We start from the raw sequence: 22,641 nt of genomic DNA, 5'->3' as shown, positions 1-22,641 counted from the left end.
GGCCAGAACAATTCTGACATTTAGTTCAAAATCATGTGCTTATTAGAATTTAAAATTTCTGGTCAAGATGGGTTTTGATTTTTTTTTTTCAAGCTCGGACTCTTACTTATAAATGAATTGTTGCATTGATTTTTTTTTTTGGTGGGGATCATTTTATCACAGATCACCTGCAGAATTCTGGAGAGGTCAATGCATTAATAACAAAAGCACTTTTGATGGCCTTCTAGGGCAAGTGGCATCCTCCTTACGGCTATCATGAAGACGTGCAAGAGAAGTAAATTGTTGGGGGTGGCCAGGATGGTAATGACTTAAACTATTTGCAAATTTGCAGTGTTGGTGTGTAGCACACGCTCAGAAACCAGAGTTTCAGAGGGGTTCTCCCTGATTGTCTAACCTCGTCTAGATCTTTCGCTAGCACTGTGCGTTGAGCTTTGTTCTTCACTGTAAGACAATGCCAGATTTCTAAAAAGGCTTCTTTCTCATTTATACTCTCTTGTAAACATTTTCCATGATATCAATCCACTTTTGGGTTTGCTGCTCAAAATATGTCATATCACACAAAGAGACTCTTTTGGAGCTGTCACTGTGCAGAACCAAGGAGAATGTGGTAGAGGTTATTAAACTTGTACAAAACAATTAAGTAGCATTGCAGTATCAAGAACTGTGAAGGGTCTGAAATGTTACCTTACTTGTAAACTTACAAGTAGGCCTGGCTCACTTTCATGAATGGCACAGAAAATATGACTATCAGGCCAGAGAACAGAGATTGTATTACAGAGTAGGAAACTACATGAACATTAGCATATTTGATTCAGTTTCCCTTGCCTCTAAGTTCCACGGAAGTGGTTGAGATTGGCCAGATGAACACTATACTTCAGGACCCTGGAATTTTATACATACATAAAATTATATATAAAATATATTTATAATCAATTATAAAATATAATATAAAACTAAAAGTACATACATTATATAATGAGGTAAACATGCCTGCTTCCTGGTCTAGAAGGAAACACTCTCTTCCAGGGAAGTTTGCTGTGCAAACATCCTTGAAAAGGTAGTCATGAACCGAGGGCAGTTATCTCTGCTCTTGAGAAATGCAGAAATGTGAAAAATCCAGTGGTGGGTTGTCTCCCAACAGGCAGTGCCTCTCAAGGTGAGTTTCATGGGCAGTGCTTGCTGGAGAAAGATAAGGGGATGGAATTGATCTTTAATGCCAAATTCAGACTGCTTAATTAGCTCATAGGATTTTTTTTTTCAAAGAAAGTTAATCTTAAATCTTTGAAAGATGAGTAAGATCTGGAAGGATAAAGGAAAGGGCAATGCGGATTTCTTTTGAGGAAGCCAGTAATGAACTGGGACACACTCAAGGCTGCTAGGTTACAAGGATCCATAGGTTCAGCCTGATCCCCTGCTACCATTCTGATTGGTCAGTACCCATGCCGTACTGATTATTTAGAATCTTTATATAGTTGTCATGGCATTTGGACATTTTAGAAGTAGTATAGTCTTATTGTTACCATATGTTACCCCTCAATTCATATTACTTGATAAAGTCCTCTTTTTCTTTGCTAAATTTGGGAAGCCTTACCTTCAATGCAGTAAGACTAGGTTTCCATAGTGCAGGAGTTCAACTCCTGTTGTATTCCTATAGGGGGGTCATTCAAGGCACCTGGATGAAGAGTCATATAAAAAGAATGGTATTTTAGGGGAATAAAAATGATAATGGTGTACTGAGGTAGTTGATTAATCAGGTCTTTCTGATTACCTAGATAATCCCTGTGACTTGGAGCAGGACAAAACGTATTCTAAGTTTAGAAAAAGTGATTGAACGTTGAGTTTCATTAGGATTGAGAACAGATTCTATGGGATGGGTATAACCTTGGGGAGCTATGACTCAGAGCAAGGATATTACATGAAGGACCATAGTTGTTCTGAGTGGCCAGCACAGAATACATGTGTTAGTGATCCAACAGAGTGATGGAAAAGACAGCTGGCTCTTTCTCTCATTAGTCTCAGCTCTGAATTACAAAAGTCAGAGGGAGGGAAACTCTGACTGGAGAGGCTATAAGGTTTGGATGATGTCAATATATTGATTAGTTTCTCTTAAGGGGTGAGTAAATTGTTGAGGTCAAGAGGAGTTTTCACACATTACAATGTAGATGTAAGTGAGCGTTCACATATATAACGTAGCAGGTTTTGGTGCTGTGAGATTGGTGAGGACAACTGAGATGAATGAAGCAGGGGACTGGAAACTAGGAGGGAGGGGATACATTAGCTAAGGGAGGTGGGGAGCTGGACGTGTTAAAATCAGGTTATCTAACCTAGTGGTAATCATTTTGTTAGGAAATCTAAGTGGATTGGGGAGCAAAAGCCAAATAGGCAGGGTCGATTGGCCCTTGGGCCCTGCAGTCATATGGGAGACCTGGATGGAGTTCACAGCTCTTGGTTTTGGCTTGCCATGGCCCTGGCAATTGCAACCATTTGCGGAGTGAACCAGCAGATGGAAGATCTCTCTCTCCCTGTCTCTCTGTAATTCCGCTTTGCAAGCAAATAAGCTTTAAATGTTGGCAGGGTTCCTGTAAAATAAAATTGTCATCTTTGGGTTCTGGTGAAGACTCTGCAAATGAAATTTTACGTTTTAAATTTTACTTATTTGCATTTATTTGAAAGAGTAATACACACACACACACACACACAAAGATCTCTCATGTACTAGTTCACTCTCCAAATGCCAGCAACAGCTGATACTGGGCCTAACTGGAGCCAGTGTCACGAGCGCTTACTATCACACAGCTCAACAGTAACAAGTGCGACGTATGACTTGTCAGTCACGGGGAAGAAAGGAACACAGGGACCCAAGACTATCTTTTCCAATTTTACTATTCACACACCAGGGACACACCAGGGGTTTTATATCACATTGCTCATCAGCATGATTATTGAGGTCAATACACTTATCAATATCAATATACTTGTCAATCTATCCTCTTTAATACACTTATCACTAAACTTAACACTACCATTCAAGGTGACTTAAATATTTAACTACTTAACTACTTAACCACTTAACTACCTGGCTTAACCACTTAAGTACTTAACTACATCTATCCAATCCTAACAATATCACTTGTCTGCCAGGCAATCAATATTATACCACAAGTCATAACAAACACTATTAAAATAATCTTAAGATTATCACAATGAACACTACAAGCACAGCAAAAGATTCAATACATAACATTGGTTTGCTACATATCTAGGCTTGCATCACTGTCACAAATGTGTTTCTCCTGCAGGGAGTGTCCAGTGTCCAGAGTTCAGTGTCCCAGCAGGGAGAGAACTCGGACCAGTCACTTACAGGCAGGAAGTCATGGCAAGGTTATCACTCTGGGCAGTAGGCTCGAGGTTCCAGGTGGACGGCAGGTGAGAAGTTGGAGAGGTCCCCTGCTGAGAGGCCTGGTCCGGCTCTGCGGACTCTGCGGTCAACTCTAGCAGCAGGCTGATAAGGACTCCAGGCGAGGTGGTGAGGCGGCAGCTCCAGTGGTCAGACAGCAGCTGGGCAGCAACACAGCAGCTCCAGATGGCCTCTTGATTCCGTCGTCATCTTGTGCCGCGTAGCAAGAGCTAGCGGGCTGGTTCTTTGACTCCACGTGCGAGGAGACCCAGAGGTTCGCTCACACTGGGCCGCACACACACACACTCACACAGACAGTGGGGTTACAGCTCAGGGACAGCTCTGCAGGTCGGCTTGTGCTGCTACCTGCTCTGTGCAGAGTAGCAGGCTGCCACTTCAGCTCCGGATGTGTGGAGATCCAGAGGTTCACACACACCGGGCCATGATCCCCGAGAGGACGGAGAGTGGTGCAAGGGCTCCCTTTTTATCCTCATTTTCGGCAGTTCTCCAGCTTGCCATCCTCCAACTTGTCCAATCAATGCTGTTTCCTCCTTACTTACGTTTGAACTGTCCAGTCAGCGTGGGTAGGAGGGTACTGTCCATAGCACACTGTTATCGGACTGACCAGAGATGTCTGCTTGGTGTGATTAGGAGTGTCTCCCTAACAGCCTCAGCTCCTGACTTATAACTCCACTTTACTTTTATTTTGTGGCTAGTGGTACTTCTTAACTCAATGTTTTACTGTGTTTCCACAGTTCATCTCCTTTCCAGGTAAGCGGTGATCTGTGACTCTCTTTGAGATTCCTGTGGGGTTCCCCACAGCCAGGTCTCCCACATTTGTGTGGCAGGGACCAAAGTGCATGAGCCATCACCTGCTCATGTTAGCGGGGAGCTGGTTGGGAAACAGAGCTGGGACTTGAACCCAGGAACTTTAACATGGGATATAGATGTTCCAAGTGGTAGCTTAACTGCAGTACTACAATGCCTATCCTAGAAATTTATACTGTTTTTTTCACCATCTGGAGAAAGAATATGAGACTTGGAGGTAAGAAGATAAAATAAGTCAATTTTTATTTTTTTAGTGGTAAATAAAGTAAAGCTTTAGATTTGATTTCTTTTTTTAAAAAATTTACTTATTTATTTGAAAGTCAGAGTTACACAGAAAGAGGAGAGGCGGAGAGAGAGAGGTCTTCCATCTGATGGTTCACTCTCCAATTGGCCACAATGGCTGGAGCTGTGCCGATCCGAAGCCAGGAGATTCTTCCAGGTCTCCCACGCGGGTGCAGAGGCTCAAGGACTTGGGCCATCTTCTACGGCTTTCCCAGGCCATAGCTGAGTGCTGGATCAGTAGTGGAGCAGCCGGGACTAGAACTGGTGCCCATATGGGATGCTGGCGCTTCAGGCCAGGGCATTAACCCGCTGCACCACAGCGCCAGCCCCTAAATTTGATTTATTTTTCATTGGACATAAAAAACAGGTGCTAAAAGTATGCTACTGCATAACACTGGATGATTTCTACTATAACCCTTGAAAGTTATGAGCATAAAAATAGGAAGAGAAATGTGAAAATGATATAGAAGCATCGGTTAAAGCAAAATTTTGGTTGAGAATCAATACCATATATCAAAGTGTGGTATAAAACCATGATGCAGATGTTTTAAAAAATACACCTGTTCTAATCTTTAAAGAGCATTTATTTATTTATTTGAGAGGTACAGTAACAGAGGGAGAGACAGAGAAAGGTCTTCCATCCACTGGTTTACTCCCCAAATGGCCGCGGTGGCCGGAACTGGGCCATTGCCAGGAAGCTGGGAGCCATGAACTTTCTCTGGGTCTCCCACATGGGTGCAAGGGCCCGGGCACTTGTGCTGTCTTCTACTGCTTTCCCAGGTCATAAGCAGGGAAATGAATTGGAAATGGAGCAGCTGGGACATGAACTGGAGCCTGTATGGGATACTGGTGCCACAGATGGAGGCTTAGCCTACCATGCTACAGTGCCGGTCCTGTTCTAATTTTTAAAAGAATCTGAGAAGCAGAGAAACAGAAAGAGATACCTCCCATCTGCTAATTCACTCTTTAAAAGATGACAATGTCTGGGCCTGAGTCAGGCCAAAGCTGGGAGCCAGAAACTCAATCCAGGTCTTCCACATGAGTGACAGGGACCCAAGTATTTGAGCCATTACATCCTAGCCCCCAGGGGGCGCATTAGCAGGAGTTGGAAACACAGCCAGGACTCAATCCTAGAAACCTCGATATGGGCTGCTGGTTTCCCAAGCCATGTCTTCATGTTGCACAAAATGCCTGCCCCAAATGTATTACTTTTAAAACTAACATTTAAAAAATTCCGGGTTTCTTCTCTAGGAGGTTTACAGGGAAGTGGGAATATCAACTGACACACTGGTAACTTCCGAGGCCTTGACTAGTTCCAAAGAGACAAAGTCCACTCTGAAGGATCAGTGTTTTCTTTGTCTGAAGTACCTGGTCTGGTTTCTAGAAAATGAAGTGCAGAGGGGCTGGCGCTGTGGTATAGCAGGTAAAGCCCCGCCTTCTGTGCTGGCATCCCACATGGGCGCTGGTTAGAGCCCCAGCTGCTCCACTTCAGATCCAGCTCTCTGCTATGGCCTGAGAAAGCAGCAGAAGATGGCCCAAGTTCTAGGACTCTTGCACCTGCGTGGGAGACCCAGAAGAAGCTCCTGGCCCCTGGCTTTGGATTTGCCCAGCTCTGGCCATTGCAGCTATTTGGGGAGTGAACCAACAGATGGAAAATTCTCTCTCTCCTGCCTCTGCCTCGCTAATAAATAAATAATCTTTTTAAAAAAAGGAGTGCAGAAAAATTCTCTGGTACAGATCCCCATTTCTTGTCTTGATGGTGGTTGGCAAATAAAATTGTGCATCAGTCCGAGGGAAAGGAGAGGAGCAGCAATCTGAGGCAGTCAGAAGAGTAGGCTAAGTCACAGTGGTTTGCCCAAACAGGTTGCACACAAGCCACCCACCAAGTGGCGTGGCCGTGTGGTTTCAGCATCTTTAGAGGAGAGCACCAGCATCGTGCCCAGAAAGTAGAGGGCTTGCAGTGAGTCCTATGCAGAGCATCTGCTCAGTCACTTATAATTAATTCTGCCTTTAAGTTAGCAGATGTCGTGGGACATTGTGCTGGCGGGTGGTTGGGGATGAAGATCCATGGAGAGCATAAAGGATCTGAGCTTGTCTGTTTTAGGGTGGCCCCAGCATCCAGGCTGCTCTCCTCCGAGGGATGTTCATGTTCATGGCAGGAGTAGTGACCGATTTTTGACATCTCTAACATTTTCTTGGCAAAAGCTAGAGAGACAGCTATTTTGGTTTAGGAATTAGACCATCAAATTCTCCTAATTCCTCTTGCCTTTCTTCCTGCAGCTTGTAGTCACATAATTGGAAGGAAATCTCAATTTCATTTGCAAAAATGGTCGTTTAACTGTTCTGCCAGTGCCTGATTTTTTCTTTGCCTCACATCACCATTTGCTTCACAATAGCGCAATGACAACAGTGTTACTTCAGGGGTCCTCAGTTTGTAGAGTGGTGGTGGTGGACCACTTTTTGCAAGCCCTCATAATGTACACTCATGCTAATTTTCCCTGTCTCTTTTTGCTTCTGATTCTCTCCCACCACTTTGATCAAAGTGATTCTATTCTCTAGAATATTATTTGAAAGTTGAGCAAAGTAGCATCCCATTTTTCTGACTAAAATATTTGAGTTCTCCAGATGGCAATAGTATAGGAGTTAGCACACACCAAGGTCTTATTATGTATTGACATTTCACTGAATATGATTGTGTTTGGCGGCCTCTAACATGACCCCCAGTGATCCCTACCTCCTGGACTATATGCCTCATTTTATACTGTTGACTCCCTAAATCCAGTCCCCTCAAGTGTGGGCTGGATTTAGTGACTGTGATATAACTTGTTTTCAGCAACTGGATTTGGGGGTAACTTGTTATACAGTTATTGGTTACTAGCACAACTTCTGGAATGTGATTTCATCCTTGTAGCAATTTAGTGAAGTAGGTTCCATTACAGTTGGTGTGGTTCCATGGCATTAACTCTGTAGCTTTTCCTCTGCTACCTGCCCTGGTTGCACTCCTGAGGTGCCCACCCCACAGCAGTCCTCAAGTCCTTTACACACCTATCCTGCTACCCACTTAGGTATGAATCCCATTTTGCTCTTGACCTTCTCCAGTGTTCATTAATTCAGGAGAAATCCCTTTTTTTCCTATCGTTGTAAAGTAACCAAAATTCTCTTTATGATAATGCAAGATTAAGATGTTCCCTAGAGCTATTGTTATACTTTGGGCTACATTTTCCCTACAGCAAAGACATTAGATTGTTGCTTTTTACAATAGATTTTCAGCTTTCATGTGTTCTATTCTTTATCTTGAAGCGTTTTCTTTATAACCTGTGATGAATTGCATTTGTATGCAAGATAAAAATAGAAGGATTCTGCGTGAGGCCTGAAGGCTACTAGCAGGTGCATGTGACTTGCAACCATTTCCCTCTCAACAGCGGGTTTCCAGCTATGTTTTGAATGTCTAAGACTGACAAAAGTGTTTCTACCTAAATTGGGGGCCACTTTTTTCCATCTTATTCCTGGCTAGCACCAACAATCTAACTATTCTTTCTACCAACATTTCATTCCTCCCCAATTCAACCCCTCCTTGGCTGCCTGATGAGCATTTCTGAAGCTCCACTTGTCAAGGTGTAAACTCACGATGGCTTCATATAATCTGGAGACTCTTTCTGGGACAAAATACTGATTGTCCAAAAAACTAAAGTCAAATGTTTAGGATGCAGAATTTGGTAAAGTAAATCTGGAATTTGGCTTCCACAATTATCAAAGGTTTATGATGACTATATACTAGCATTCCTGACTTATATTAAATTATATTCCAATATATAAATGGGAATAATAGCATATTCCCTAATTGAATAGTCACATCTAGTATGTCGTTCAAATGCAATATAGATTCTTTAATATATTGCTTGAAGAGTATCAATTATGATGGAAATAATGAAGTAATGGTGATTAAAAACAGGAAGCTTGCTAGATTATGTACAATGGGACATGGATTGTAATAAACACCTTGTGGACATAACTTTTAATCTTCAAAAATAAAATCCTACATAGGCACTAATGCCATTTTACAATTTTATCCTTAATTTCACTAACTAGTTTACTACTTTTTGCTTTTTCAAATCCTAAGTAGCCATCTCTCCTGTTCTTATCAGTCAACAAAAATTTCATCTTTCTTACTGTTCTAGGCATGTGCAATACAGCAGTTTAGGGAAATGAAATATCTTCTAACATGAAATATTATATTTCTGTAAATCAAGATTTATTACAGCTGTTTGAAGCTTCCACCTGGGGGAATGTTCTGTCATACAAGTCAAAGAACTTCTATTTGTTCTGCCTAGTTTAGCTTTTCTTTCTACTTTGCTGGATAAAATAAAAGGAAGTGACAGAAGGAGACATTAATATCCACAAATCCATCTCCCTACCAGTGAAAATTGGTAGCTTTTATTATCCCTTTGGCAAGGGACCTCTTTTAGAAGGTAGTAGCAATTATAAATTATACTAATGGCTGTGGCTGCAGTGATAGTATTTTTCTTAGAACTTTTAAATGTATTCTTATTTTCCCAAGTGAATCAACCCAGAATAACACTCAGTGTCTCTATTATACTTGTGGTATAGATATGGGTTAGACAGGAAACAAATGTAAGTTATTTTCTTGCCTATTAAAATGTGCCATGAAGAATCATCAACCATCAGTCAAGTTATAATGCTCTGAAAACTCCTAAATCTGTATTTCCCAAGTTGTTTGATTTAGAACAATGCCCTTGGGAGGCAATTTTAGATAACAAAGAGCAGAACTCAGTAGAACTCAAATAGAATTCAAATTGTTACAAATACTTACTATTGAGTATGTGGTCAAATGAATGCCCATCCCTAAAATAAGACCCTATATATTTATTATAGGATGATGTGTTGGAAAAAAATTTAGGCAGAATTCAAGATTCTTGGTTAAACATTTAAAATATATTGGCAAATTTTTATCAGTCAATATACTAATGATTCTCTTTCCACGTTTGAGTACACTATATAAAAGTATAGAATAGGAATGGGGTTTTTGAGAACTGTTGATCACTTTTTTTTTTGAGATATTTATTTGAAAGTCAGAATTAGAGAGGGAGAGACAGATCTTCCATCTGCTGGTCCACTCTCCAAGTGGCTGCAATAGCCAGGGCTGGGCCAGGCCGAAGCCGGGAGCTTACTTCATCTAGGTCTCCCACATGAGTAAAGGGATCCAAAGATTGGGGCCATCTTCCACTGCTTTCCAAGGCTCATTAACAGGGAGCTGGGTCAGAAGTGGAGCAGCTGGACTAAAACCAGCACTCACATGGGATGCTCGCAGAGCAGATGGCAGCTTAACCTGCTGTGCTACAGTGCTGGCCTCTCCTCACATTTTTTTAAGTCAAGATCAAGGTGAACCATAATTGTTAAAAATTACATTATGTCAAATCGAAGGATGCATTCCAATAGACAAGAACAAAAACAATAAAACCAGTTCAGGTATTTAATATCTTCTAAGGGTAAATGAATTTAGTAGTTTCTGCATGTATATGTTCATTTGCTCAATTACTTGAAATACTTGTGATTATTTTTAAATTATCACTTCATGATAGTAGAATTAGGCAATGATCCAAGGTTACAGATAAATCTAATAAAAAGGATTCTTACATTGACTCAGATCATCCACATTTCTCTAATGCACTTAATTTGGTAAAGTTGGAAAAATCAAAGTTTTGAAACTCTGCAAACTTTTCATAGTCTTGATGATTAGGTGTCTTATTAATAGTGCCATAAACCCAGAATCACTAGAATTTAGCATCTTAATAGGCTTTCTCTTACAATATCCATATTGTTTGTACATTCATTCATACTTAAATCTCTTCCAATTTATATTCAACCCTCACGCTTCCATCACCTAGAGACATAATTGACAGTGTATGCTTTATCATATGTCTCATGTTTCTTTTTCCTCACTTTGTTTTCATTTGTTCAGTATCTTATCAAACCATCACTTGACATAAAACTCTCTAGTAACACCCCATATTAGGATACTATCCATCATCTTTAGCCTGGCATTCAAGCTATTTCATAGCATTAAGTGAAGTAAAGATATTATCATCTTTGTTGTTGTCTCTTTCACATTGTATTCTAACCACCTTTATCTCCTAAATTGTCTTGGAAAATGCAAATTTCTTTCTTGCCTGTGTATTTTTTACTTACAAGGTTCACTTTGCTTCCATCGCCCATGCCTGGCCTCTACAAGGGCCTTCTAACATCTTGAGACTTCAGTTTTCTGCTGTGACGTCAGAGTGTCTTCTCCATTGCTCTGCTGTTCTGTAGCCTTCCTCACACCAGGCCCCTGCATTCATCTCTCATGCCTCTCCTTAGAGCATGTCATAGAGCCTTTTAGATGCCATCTAACTTATTTTAACTCTTATTTTTTGAGGGTTGGAGGTGGAGAGAGACGATCATTCACCAAATTCAGGGTACCGCTGGGCTTGGGGCAGGGCCAAAATTAGGAGCTGAGAACTCAGTCTAGGTATCCCCCATAAGTGGAAGGAACCCCATTACTTAAGTTGCACTGGTGGGAAGCTGGAATCAGGAGCTGGAGCTGGGAATTGAATCAACCTACACACTCTGATGTGGAACATGGGCATTTAACCACAAAACTAAATGTTCACTCTGAAATTTTTGAAGTGCTCAAGTAGAGTTAGATAGGAGAACTCAGTATGCTGAATTTGATTTTTAAAAGATGTACTGTGACACTGCCTCTTCCTTTCTTGGATCCCAATCTCCTTAGGCACTGAAATGTGGTATATCACTTATACACCATGATATACACGATTGATGGCACCCCAAGGTTTCAAATATTTTTTTATCAAATATTTCAACAGAGTTCTTGATTTTTATAGGTCCAATATTGCTTCTGTGTTCACCAAAGGGAAAATAACAAGGACAATACTCTTTAGGGCAGATTAATCTACAGTGGACAAAAGTTTGCAGACTATGGCAGATTTTTTCCTCTGATTTTGTCTTTAATAAGGACTACATCAATGTACCCATATTGGTGTTTATCTTGTAACTATAAATAGTGGCATTAAATTTTTCTTAGACCATCTGTACATATTCTTGATGTAGAAAAGACAATCATTGCTACAATCAAAGGATTCCAAATGGACCAGATAGTTGATTAAAGCAATTAAAATACCTATTTCAAAATAGACCTAAGTTAAACTGGAGCAGAAAATCTAGGTCTACAAGAAAGAGAAGATTGCTTTTGGTTCAGAAATTGTATTGGATAAGAATCTCATTCCAATAAGTTTAAGTCCAAATTAGTTAAATTTGAACAATATGAAACAGTCATAAAATAACTTAGGAAAAAAGCCATTAATTTATGAAATGAGAAAGTACAGGGGATGTGATACATATATTAAAGCAAAAAGTTTCTGGGGCCAGCACCATGGCATAGCAGGTAAAACTGCTGCCTGCAGTGCTGGCATCCCATATAGGCACTGGTTCAAGTCCTGACTGCTTCACTTCTGATCTAGCTCAGTACAAGATGGCCTAAGTCCTTGGGCCCCTCCACCCATGTAAGAGATCTGGAAGAAGCTCCTGGCTCCTGGCTTCATGTCGGCCCAGCTCTAGTATTGCAACCATTTGGGGGAGTGAACCAGCAGATAGAAAACCTCTCTCTCTCTCTCTCCTCCCTCCATCTCTCTCTCTCTCTCCCCAGCAATTCCTCTCTGTAACTCTGCCTTACAAATAAATAAATCTTAAAAAAAAAAAAACACCAAAGGGTTTATGCTGATCCATAGGCTTTAGATTTATTTTGGAAACTTTACTCTGAATGGTTAAGGGAGAGAAGGTGGGGAGGGTGGTGGATCACCATATAGATTAATGGACAAAGAGTCCTTGAAAAACAAATTGACCTATGTTTCAGATCTAGCCCTGCCACATAATCATACATACACTAAGCAGTTAGGTAGTTTCCCAAGGTTATATATCTCCTCATTCTAATAGCTTAGTGTGATAAAGAGGACCAAATGAAATAGTATGTGCAAATTATGTAGCACTGTGTCTGGAACATGGTAGTTAATAAGAACTAGCACGTTTTCTTTCCCTTGATTATAAAAAATGGTCTAGTTATGAAATTATATCACAGAAAATGTTTGTAAAGATTAGGTATTTGGATTATTGTTAGCAAAATAATGATATACATACATATATATGTATGTCAACACATGATTTGTGCTCTCATTTCTTTCCATCAGAAATACAATGTAAGCCACATGTGGAATTTAAAATTTTCTAGTAGGTATATTAAAAATAAAAAGAAATGGGAAATTCTGATAACCTGATATTTCTTTTTTAAAATTTTATTTAAGGAATATAAACAATGTTTTTCATATGTACAGATTTAGGAACACAATGATTCTTTCCACCCTCCCTCCCTCCCACCCATACTCCCACCCTTTCTCCTCCCTCTCCCAATCCCATTCTTATTTTTTACAAATATCTATTTTCAGTTAACTTTATAATCATAAGATTAGCCCTATACTAAGTAGAGGAATCAACAAATAGTATGAAGAAAAATGTAAAAACAAAAAGCATTGTTCCTCAACAGTAAAGATAAAGGCTATTCAAAATCACTGCATCTGGCGCCATGGCTCATTAGGCTAATCCCCCCACCTGCGGCACTGGCACCTCGGGTTCTAGTCTCGGTTGGGGAACCAGATTCTGTCCTGGTTGCTCCTCTTCCAGTCCAGCTCTCTGCTGTGGCCCAGGATTGCAGTGGAGGATGGCCCAAGTGCTTGGGCCCTGCACCCGCATGGGAGACCAGGAGGAAGCACCTGGCTCCTGGCTCCGGATCGGCGCAGTGCCGGCCATGGCGGCCATTTGAACCAATGGAAGTGAACCAATGGAAGGAAGACCTTTCTGTGTCTCTCTCTCACTGTCTAACTCTGCCTGTCTAAAAAAAAAAATCATTGCATCATAAAGTATCAATTTCACTCCTACAGATTACCTTTTAGGTACTCTATTAGTTACCACAAATCAGAGAGAGCATATGACATTTGTCTTTTTGGGACTGGCTTATTTCGCTAAGTATAATGGTTTCCAGTTGAATCCATATTGTTGCAAATGACAGGATACATTCTTTTTTTCTGCTATATAGTATTTGATAGTGTATATATACCATAATGTCTTTATCCAGTCATCAGTTGATGGACATCTGAGTTGATTCCATATCTTAGATATTGTAAATTGAGCTGAAATGAACATGAGGGTGTAGATAACTCTTTAAATGCTGATTTCATTTCCTTTGGGTAAATTCCCAGGAGTGGGATGGCTGGTCCATATGGTAGATCTATATTCAGGTTTCTGAGGTATCTCTATACTGTCTTCCACAGTGGCTGTACCAGTTTACATTCCCACCAACAGTGGGTTAGGATACCTTTTTCCCCACATCCTCGCCAGCATTCATTTTTTGTTGATTTCTGTATGAAAGCATTCTAATGGGGGTGAGGTGAAACTTCACTGTGGTTTTGTTTTGCATTTCCATGATGGTTAGGGATCCTGAGCAATTTTTTATGTCTGTGGGCACTTTGAATTTCTTCTTGTGAAAATTGTCTGTTCAGATCCTTTGCCCATTTCTTAACCAGATTGTATGTTTTGCTGTTGTTGTTTTTGTTGAGCTCTTTAGATTCTGGAAATTAATCATTTATTAGTTGCATAGTTTGCAAATAGTTTCTCCCATTTTGTCAGTTGCCTCTTCACTTTGCTGTTGTTTCTTTTGCAGTGCAGAAGTTTCTCAGTTTGATATAATCCCATTTCTCAATTTCGGGTTCAATTGCCTGTTCCCTCAGGATCTTTTCCAAGAATTCTTTGCCTATGCCAATGTCGTGCAGGGTTTCCCCACTGTTCTCTAGTGATTTGATGGTATCAGGTTGTAGATTTAGTTCTTTGATACATTTGAGTAGATTTTTGTGTGCGTTGGGGTTTTATTTCATCCTTCTGTATGCGGAGATCCAGTTTTCCCAGCACCATTTGTTGAAGAGACTGTGTATCCTCCAGGGAATGATTTTGTCAAATATAAGCTTGTTTTTGATGCAGGGGTTGATTTCTGGAATTTCTATTCTGTTCCATTATTCTATGTATCTATTTTTGTGCAGTACCAGGCTGTTCTGATTATAACTACCTGAGCAATATGTTTTGAGATCTGGTATTCTGAGGCCTCCAGCTTTGTTTTTGTTGTTTAAATTTGCTGTAGCTATTTGGATCTCTTGTGTTTCCATACGAATTTTAGCATCATTTTTTCTAGATATGAGGAGAATGTTATTGGTATTTTGATTGGGATTGCATTGAATCTATAAAATGCTTTCAGTAGTACGGACATTTTGATGATATTGATTCTTTTTTAAATTTTTTTTTGACAGGCAGAGTGGACAGTGAGAGAGACAGACAGAGAGAAAGGTCTTCCTTTGGTTTACCCTCCAATGGCCGCTGCGGCCAGCGCGCTGCGGCCGGCACACCGCGCTAATCCGAAGGCAGAAGCCAGGTGCTTCTCCTGGTCTCCCATGGGGTGCAGGGCCCAAGGACCTGGGCCATCCTCCACTGCACTCCCTGGCCATAGCAGAGAGCTGGCCTGGAAGAGGGGCAACTGGGACAGAATCTGGCGCCCTGACCGGGACTAGAACCTGGTTTGCCGGTGCCACAAGGCGGAGGATTAGCCTATTGAGCTGCTGCGCCGACGGTTCCTGGTCTTAATGGGAATGCTTCCAAGTATTCCCCATTCAATAGGATGCTATCTGTGGGTTTGTCATAGATTTCCTTGATTATGTTGAGAAATGTTCCTTCTATACCCAATTTGCTTAAGGTTTTCATCATGAAAGGATGTGATAGTACATCAAATGCTTTCTCTGCATCTATTGAGATAATCATATGCTTTTTAGTCTACAGTTTGTTAATGTGATGTATTACTCTTATTAATGTTGAACCATCCTTGTACACCAGGTATAAATCCCACTTGGTCTGTGTGGATGATTTTCCTGATGTGTTGTTGGTTTTGATTGGCTAATATTTTGTTGAGAATTTTTGCATCTAAGTTCATCAGGGAAATTTGTCTGTTTTTTTCTCTGTTATTTCTTTTTCTGGTCTAGGAATTAAGGTAATACCTGCTTCATAAAAGGAGTTTGGGAGGATACTCTCCCTTCCAATTCTATTGAATAGCTTGAGAAGAATTGGAGTTAGTTCTTCTTTAAATGTCTGGTAGAATTCAGCAGTCAATCCGTCCAGTCCTGGGCTTTTCTTTGAGGGAGGGTCTTCGTTACTGATTCAAATTCCATCCTGTTTATTGGTTGTTTATGTGTTCTATGTCTTCATGACTCAATTTGGTAGTTTGTATGTGTCCAAGAATCTATTCCTTCCTTTTAGGTTTCCTGATTTGTTGGCCTACATCTCTTTGTAGTAATTCTTGATGATTCTTTTTATTTCTGTGCTGTTATTACATTTCCTTTTTCATCTCTGATTTTATTGATTTGGGTCTTCTCCCTCTTTTTTGGGTTAGTTGGGTTGATGGTGTGTCAATTTTATTTATTTATTGAAAAAAACAGCTCTTTGTTTCAGATAGTTCGTATTTTTTTGGATTCAATTTTGTTGATTTTTTCTCTAATTTTAATTATTTCTTTTCTCCTACTAGTTTTGGGTTTGGTTTGTTTTTCTAAGCCATTGAGATAGATACATTGATAGTCTATCAATTTGATGCCTTTCCAATATCTTGATGTAGGTACCAACTGCTATAAATTTCCCTCTTAATAGTGCTTTTGTTGTATCCCATAAGATTTTTTTTTTTTGAGATTTGTTTATTTACTCGAGAGACAGAGTTATGGACTAAGACAGGGAGTGACAGAGAAAGCAGCTTTCCATCTGCTGGTTTATTTCCCAAATGGCCACAATGGCTGGAACTTGGCTGATCCAAAGCCAGGAGCCAGGAGCTTCTTCTGGGTCTCCCACACACGTGCAGGGGTCCAAGCACTTGGGCCATCTTCTACTGTTTTCTCAGGCCATCAGCAAAGAGCTGAATTGGAAACGGAGCAGCTGGTATTTGAACTGGTGCCCATATGTGATGCCAGTGATGCAGGCAGATGCTAAACCTTCTATCCCATAGCACTGTCCCCTGTATCCCATAAGTTTGATATGATGTATTGTTGTCATCATTCATCTCCAACATTTTTTTGTTTCTCTCTTTTGATTTCTTCTATGACTCACTGTTCATTCAGGACCATGTTGTTCAATCTCCATATGTTCTAGAGATTCTTGAGTTGTTGATTTCTAGTCAATGCACTGTGATCAGAAAAGATACATGATATGATTTTGACTTTTTTGAATTTTCTTTGGTTTGTTTTATGGCCTAGTATATGGTTTATCTTAGAGAAAGTCCCATTCACTGATTAGAAGAATGTGTATTCTGCAACTGTGGCATGAAAAGTGCTATAGCTATTGGTAAGGTCCATTTGTTCCATAGTTTTGATTAGCTCTGTTGTTTCTTTATTGATTTTCTGTTTGGTTGATCTACCCATTGATAAAAGTGGGGTGTTGAAGTCTCCCATAACTATTTTTTAAAAAAATTTTATTTATTTATTTGACAGGTAGAGTTGCACACAGAGAGGTAGAGTTACAGAGAAAGGGAGAGACAGAGAGAAAGGTCTTCCATCTGCTAAGTCTCTCCACAAATGGCTGCCATGACTGGAGCTGGGCCAATCCAAAGGAGCCAGGAGCTTCTTCCAGGTCTCCTACATGTATGCACAGGCCCAAGGACTTGGGCCAAGTTCTACTGTTTTCCCATGCCATAGCAGAGAGCTGTATTGGAAGAGGAGCAGCCAGGTTTAGAACCAGTGCCCACATGAGATGCCAGTGCCACAGGTGGAAGATTGACCTATTGCATGATAGCACCCTCCCATTACTATTGTATTGGAGTATATGTCTCCCTTTAGATCTGTTCATTTCTTTTAAGTAGCCAGATACCCTATAATTGGGTGTGTATACATTATTATAGTTATATCTTCCTGTTGAATTGATCCTTTAATCATTACATAGTGCCCTTCTCTGTCTGTTTTAACAGTTTTTGTATTAAAGTATAGTTTGTCTGATTTTAGAATGCTACACTTGCTGTTTTTGCTTTCTGTAAGCGTGGAATATCTTTTTTCATTCTTTTACTTTCAGTCTGTATCTTTGTTGTTAATAGGTGTTTCTTATAGGCAGTTAGTAAATGGATCTTGATTCTGAATCCATTTAGCCATTCTTTTAACTGGAGAGTTATGGGCATTTACATTAAAGGTGACTATTAATAAGTAATGACTTGGCCTAGCCATTTTTCCATAAATATTCCCGTTGTTTACTTTGGATTTCTTTTGTACATTTACTGGGGGATTTTCTGCCTTCACACTCTTTCATAGTGATGTCTATCTTTCTGTGTTTCTGTGTGTAGCACATTCTTAAGGGTATTTTGTAAGGATGGGCAAGTGTTGACAAATTCAATTTCTTTTTGTTATGGAAAGTATATTTCACCTTCATTCATAAATGAGAGCTTTACAGGGTATAGTATTCTAGGTTGACTGTTTCTTTAAGACTTAGACTATTTCTTGCCATTCCTTTCTACCCTGTAGAGTTTCTGATGAGAAGTCAGCTGTGAGTCTAATTGGAGAGCCTGTGAAAGCAATCTAGCATTTCTCTCATGCATACTTTAGGATCTTTTCTTTATGCTTTACTGTGGAGAGTTTGAATATAAGTGTTGTGGTGAAGATCTTTTCTGGTCATGTCTGTTAGGAGTTCTGTGTACTTCCTGTACTTGAACGTCCCTTTCTTTGTCCAAATTAGTGAAGTTTTTTGTAAATATTTCACAAAATAGACCTTCTATTCTATTCTCTCTTTCCATGCCTTCAGGAATGCTTAAGACCTATATGTTGGGTCATTTGATAGTATCCCACATGTCAGCAACAGTTTTTTAAAGTTTTCTAATTTTGTCTTTTTTCTTGGTCTACCTAAATGATTTCCAAAGACTTGTCTTCCAGCTCAGATATTATTTCTTCTGCCTCACCAAGTCTGTTGTTAAGGCTTTCCACTGTGTTTTTTATTTGATCTATTGAATTCTTCATTTCTAATATTTCAGTTTGATTTCTCTTTAAAATCTCAATTTAATGGGAAAATTTTTCATTCATAGTATGTATGGTTTTCTTTAGTTCATGGATTTGCTTCTAATTGCTTTTGAGTAATCTTACTAATTTTTTGAATTCCATTCTGGCATTTCATTTATCTCTTCATCTTTACATTCTAATATTGAAATGTTGTTGTGTTCCTTTGGTGGGGGGCGGGGGTCATGGTGTCTTCCTTATTCTGGTTTCTTGAATTTAGGCATTGTTTTTAGACATTTGTGGAGTTAATTGTTCTTTTTTTTTTTTTTTTTTCTGTGATGGCTTTTATCTTTGAGCTATCCCTCTGTGGCTTAGTGGATTCTCTGTACTTTCAGTGAATACTGAGAGGTGTGTGGTGGGTGTGGTCAGGGAGCTCTGTTCAGTGCTTCGGGGTGGGGCAACTATCCAGGGTTACACCCAAGTTGGGTATGGTAGCTCTCCTCTTAACAGAAGGGGGCAGGTATGGGTCACAGCTGTTAATGTGATTCTCCCTCACCCCTTCTCCTCCAAGCTGAGCAGTGCCCAGGTATTAGTCCCCAGGGGGTTCACTACTCATTGGCACCACCGTACAAACCGAACAAATGATCTGTGTAGTACTCACCGTGAACAGGTTTCCCATGGCAATGAGCTGCGCTGGCAACCAAGGAGTTCCAAGAGTGTGGCTCTGTATCCAGAGCTTATACAGACCCCAGCTACACCCTGCCCTTTCTTAAACAGTCACAGTATTTTCACAGTCTCAGCACCCAGGGTTCTCACTGTCAAGGAGTGTAAGAGCATCCACTCTGCCCCACTAGCCTGTCCTGTCCACAGACAGTCTGAGGGATTCCCAGAGCCACTGCCTGTGTGGATTCCACCTGAGCAGATCAAGCCTGATCCTCCCAGCCAGACTCAAAGTCAGTGGAGAATATGGATTTTTCCCTCTGGTAAAATCCCTGGATCAGATGTGTGCATAATCTTACTGGCTGCAGTCCCACTCCTTTCCCAGTTGTGCTATAAAAGAGTTCCTGCAGGCAATGCTTCCCTTTGGTTGGGATGACTCCCCCTCCCTTTGCGTTGCTGGGTGGGCACGGTGGAGCTGGTGTTGGTGCCTCTTTAACAAGGTAGAAACAGTCCCTCCCAATTGACTCAAATTGCCATGGTCATCCCTGCCGGCTGGCCCTGCTAGTTGCTGGGTGTGCACAGATCTGGAGCAGCTGCTATCTCATTATGTCCAAAATGGCGCTAGCCACCCCACAGCTAGCCGCTGGGTGCTGGTATGGAGGGAGAGGAAGAGGAAAAAGACATGCTGCCTTTTTTTCCCTTCCCTCTGGGTGAGAAGTCACCCTGCTCCCTTGAGGGCTCTGGGTCAGACACAAAGATGGTGCAGTCCCCTGGGCTCTCCCTCCAGCTGTGTCAATAGTGGCATGGGCCATGCAGTCTGACCTCACCTTGTTTGCCAAAGTGGGCTACTGGGTCCTCTGTCGTGTTCATGCTCGTTACTGTGCATCTGCACTTTCCACTCAGGTCTAGGCTGTTTCCACTGCATTCACAGGACCCCTCACTGCAGTTTTCCCTGCAACTTACCCTGAGAGTGCACTTTTTCCACTTTGTTTTCCCATTAAGTTCACCTTGCTTAGAGCAGACCTCCTTGTCGCTATTCCACGATCTTACAACTCTCAACCCAGTACTTCCATAACCCAGTGTTTCTAAAATATTTCAACATATAATTAATGAGATAACACTAAGGAGCTAACCTGCAATGTTTTTGTGCTGAGTGTTTGACATTCATCATGTATTTCACACTTACAGAACATTTTAATTAAGAATAGCCATACCGCAATTGTTTAATATCCGATTTTGACTTGTGACCACTCTCCTGGACTGCAAAGGCCTAGGTATTTTTTTTTTTTGTGGAAGAAAAAAGGGCAGAATTCTGAAAGGCTAAGGACTCACCCAAAAATCTTTTTAATTTGACAGCTTTTCTCCACTGTTTCACTCCCCCAAATGGCCAAGCTGAAGCCAGGAGCCAGGAACTTTATCTAGGTTTCCTTTATGGGTGACAGGAGCCCAAGCTCTTGTACCATCTTCTGCTTTCCCAGGCACATGAGGGAGCTGCATCAGAGGCAGAGCAGTGGGGACTAGAACTGGCACTTGGCATTGCAGGTGGTAGATCAACCTGCTGTGCCACAGAGCTGCCCCCAATAGGATTGTTTTAAACTAATAATTTCTGCTGGTATGAAGATTCTCCTGAGAGATTGTTAGCAGAATGAGGTGTACATCAAGATTCTTATTTTCAAGTGATAGAACCATTTCTGGTTAATTTAAGCGAAATTAAAAAGTTTGAGAACTGATAGATGGCTTTTAACCACTGAGATTGCTAGAAAATGGACTTGGGATACAAAGAGTCAGAGACAAAGTACAAATCATCCTGCAGAACTTGCTCAACAAGACAGCACTGCTGAGCATGACTATCTCTGTTGGAACCAATCACTGCTAAGCAATAGGGATAGTGCTTTAACCCATTGTATTGTTGCTGCTTGGGAAAAAGAGTGCAACTGCTGCCTCTATTGCCATTATTAGCAGAATGGATTCTGCACATTCCCTACTTCTTTGCATTCCAGCTTTCAACCCAAAGTCTAGTGTGTGTGTGTGCATCTTCTTAGCAGAGTCTGGGTTATGTGACCTAACTAATGAAATATGGGAATCAAGTTTTCAGTTCTTGGCATGGACAGCAGGCACTACTTCAGATTCATAGAATAGGGAATTGCTCACATGTGAAGTTGCTAGGGGTGTGTGTGTGTGTGTGTGTGTGTGTGTGATTATAATCCTAAAAGCTATTATAATCCTAAAAAGCCAATAGTCACCTAACAAGCTTCTAGATGTCTAGTGGGATGAGATCAGGGCTCCTAAAGGTGTTTAAGATTTTAAGGGCTAATTTAAGAAGTTTCCATTTACATATAAAACTTCCTTCCCAATGAGTGTGATACCCATGAAATGTGTGACATTATTTCTGCTAAAAATGAGGGGATTCATAAAGGCTATGAAAGTCCATTTGCTTCATCTTTTATTCTGGAAAGAACATATTTAGAAATCAAAAGACATATCTAGACAAATATACATGAGTGAATGTTCCCATTTTATTTAAAATAAATACTAAAAGTATGTAGAGATTTTAGCAGGCTAATGAGTAAAACCCTTATTCTCTGCCTGTGTGTAGAATGATTATGTAAGTCCTGCAGATGAAGGTGAAAATACTCCTTTTATTGCTTGTCTGAAGAACATAGCTATGTGAAGGAAACAAAGGAAGCTACTAATTCTTCTCTGATGGAAACCTACCCAATTGCAGTGCCATTTGTTCACTGGTTTAAGTGGGTAGGTGATTATAGAAACCTGATAAGAAGCCCCAGCTGATGTGGAATTCTGGACTAACACTTTCTTCCACCAAATAGTAGGTGAGCAGTGAGGAGGTGGTACTTTGAAAGCCTGGGACCGTTACTCTACTTGAAATCTCCCCATGGATTGTGAGGAGTAAGGAATAGCATATTCCCCATAGCACTTTCATTTTTCTGTTCAAAGATTAAAATCACAAGTAAATTAAATCCAAGAACACTTAAGTGAAATTCCAGGGCAATTAAAGTTGCAAATCCTTGTGAGTTATAAGCCCAAAGAATAAAAGTTCATTTTTTTTCTTCCATCACTTCTTATACAGCAGGAATCTTAAACATGGCTCTATTATGTGCCTGCACCAGGTCCAGAAACACCTGCCTATATGACACTCCCCAACACAAAGTCTTGGATCTCTTTCAGGAGAATACTTGTGGCTAATGATGTGATAAACAGCAAGTGGAGTCAAACTCTTTGGCATTAGTCTTTATCCCTGGTGGGTGTGTTAACACATTCTTCTCAAATCCTCAGGGTGTTATACTCAAGTATCTAGTATCTGCCATTAAATTTAGGGGATTATCCAAACCAATGCAGTGA

Source organism: Lepus europaeus, chromosome 20 (genome assembly GCF_033115175.1).
Source record: "Lepus europaeus isolate LE1 chromosome 20, mLepTim1.pri, whole genome shotgun sequence".
In the NCBI taxonomy this organism is placed as follows: domain Eukaryota; kingdom Metazoa; phylum Chordata; class Mammalia; order Lagomorpha; family Leporidae; genus Lepus; species Lepus europaeus.
The sequence above is the reverse complement of the archived record's forward strand: the minus strand, read 5'-3'. Positions refer to the sequence as shown.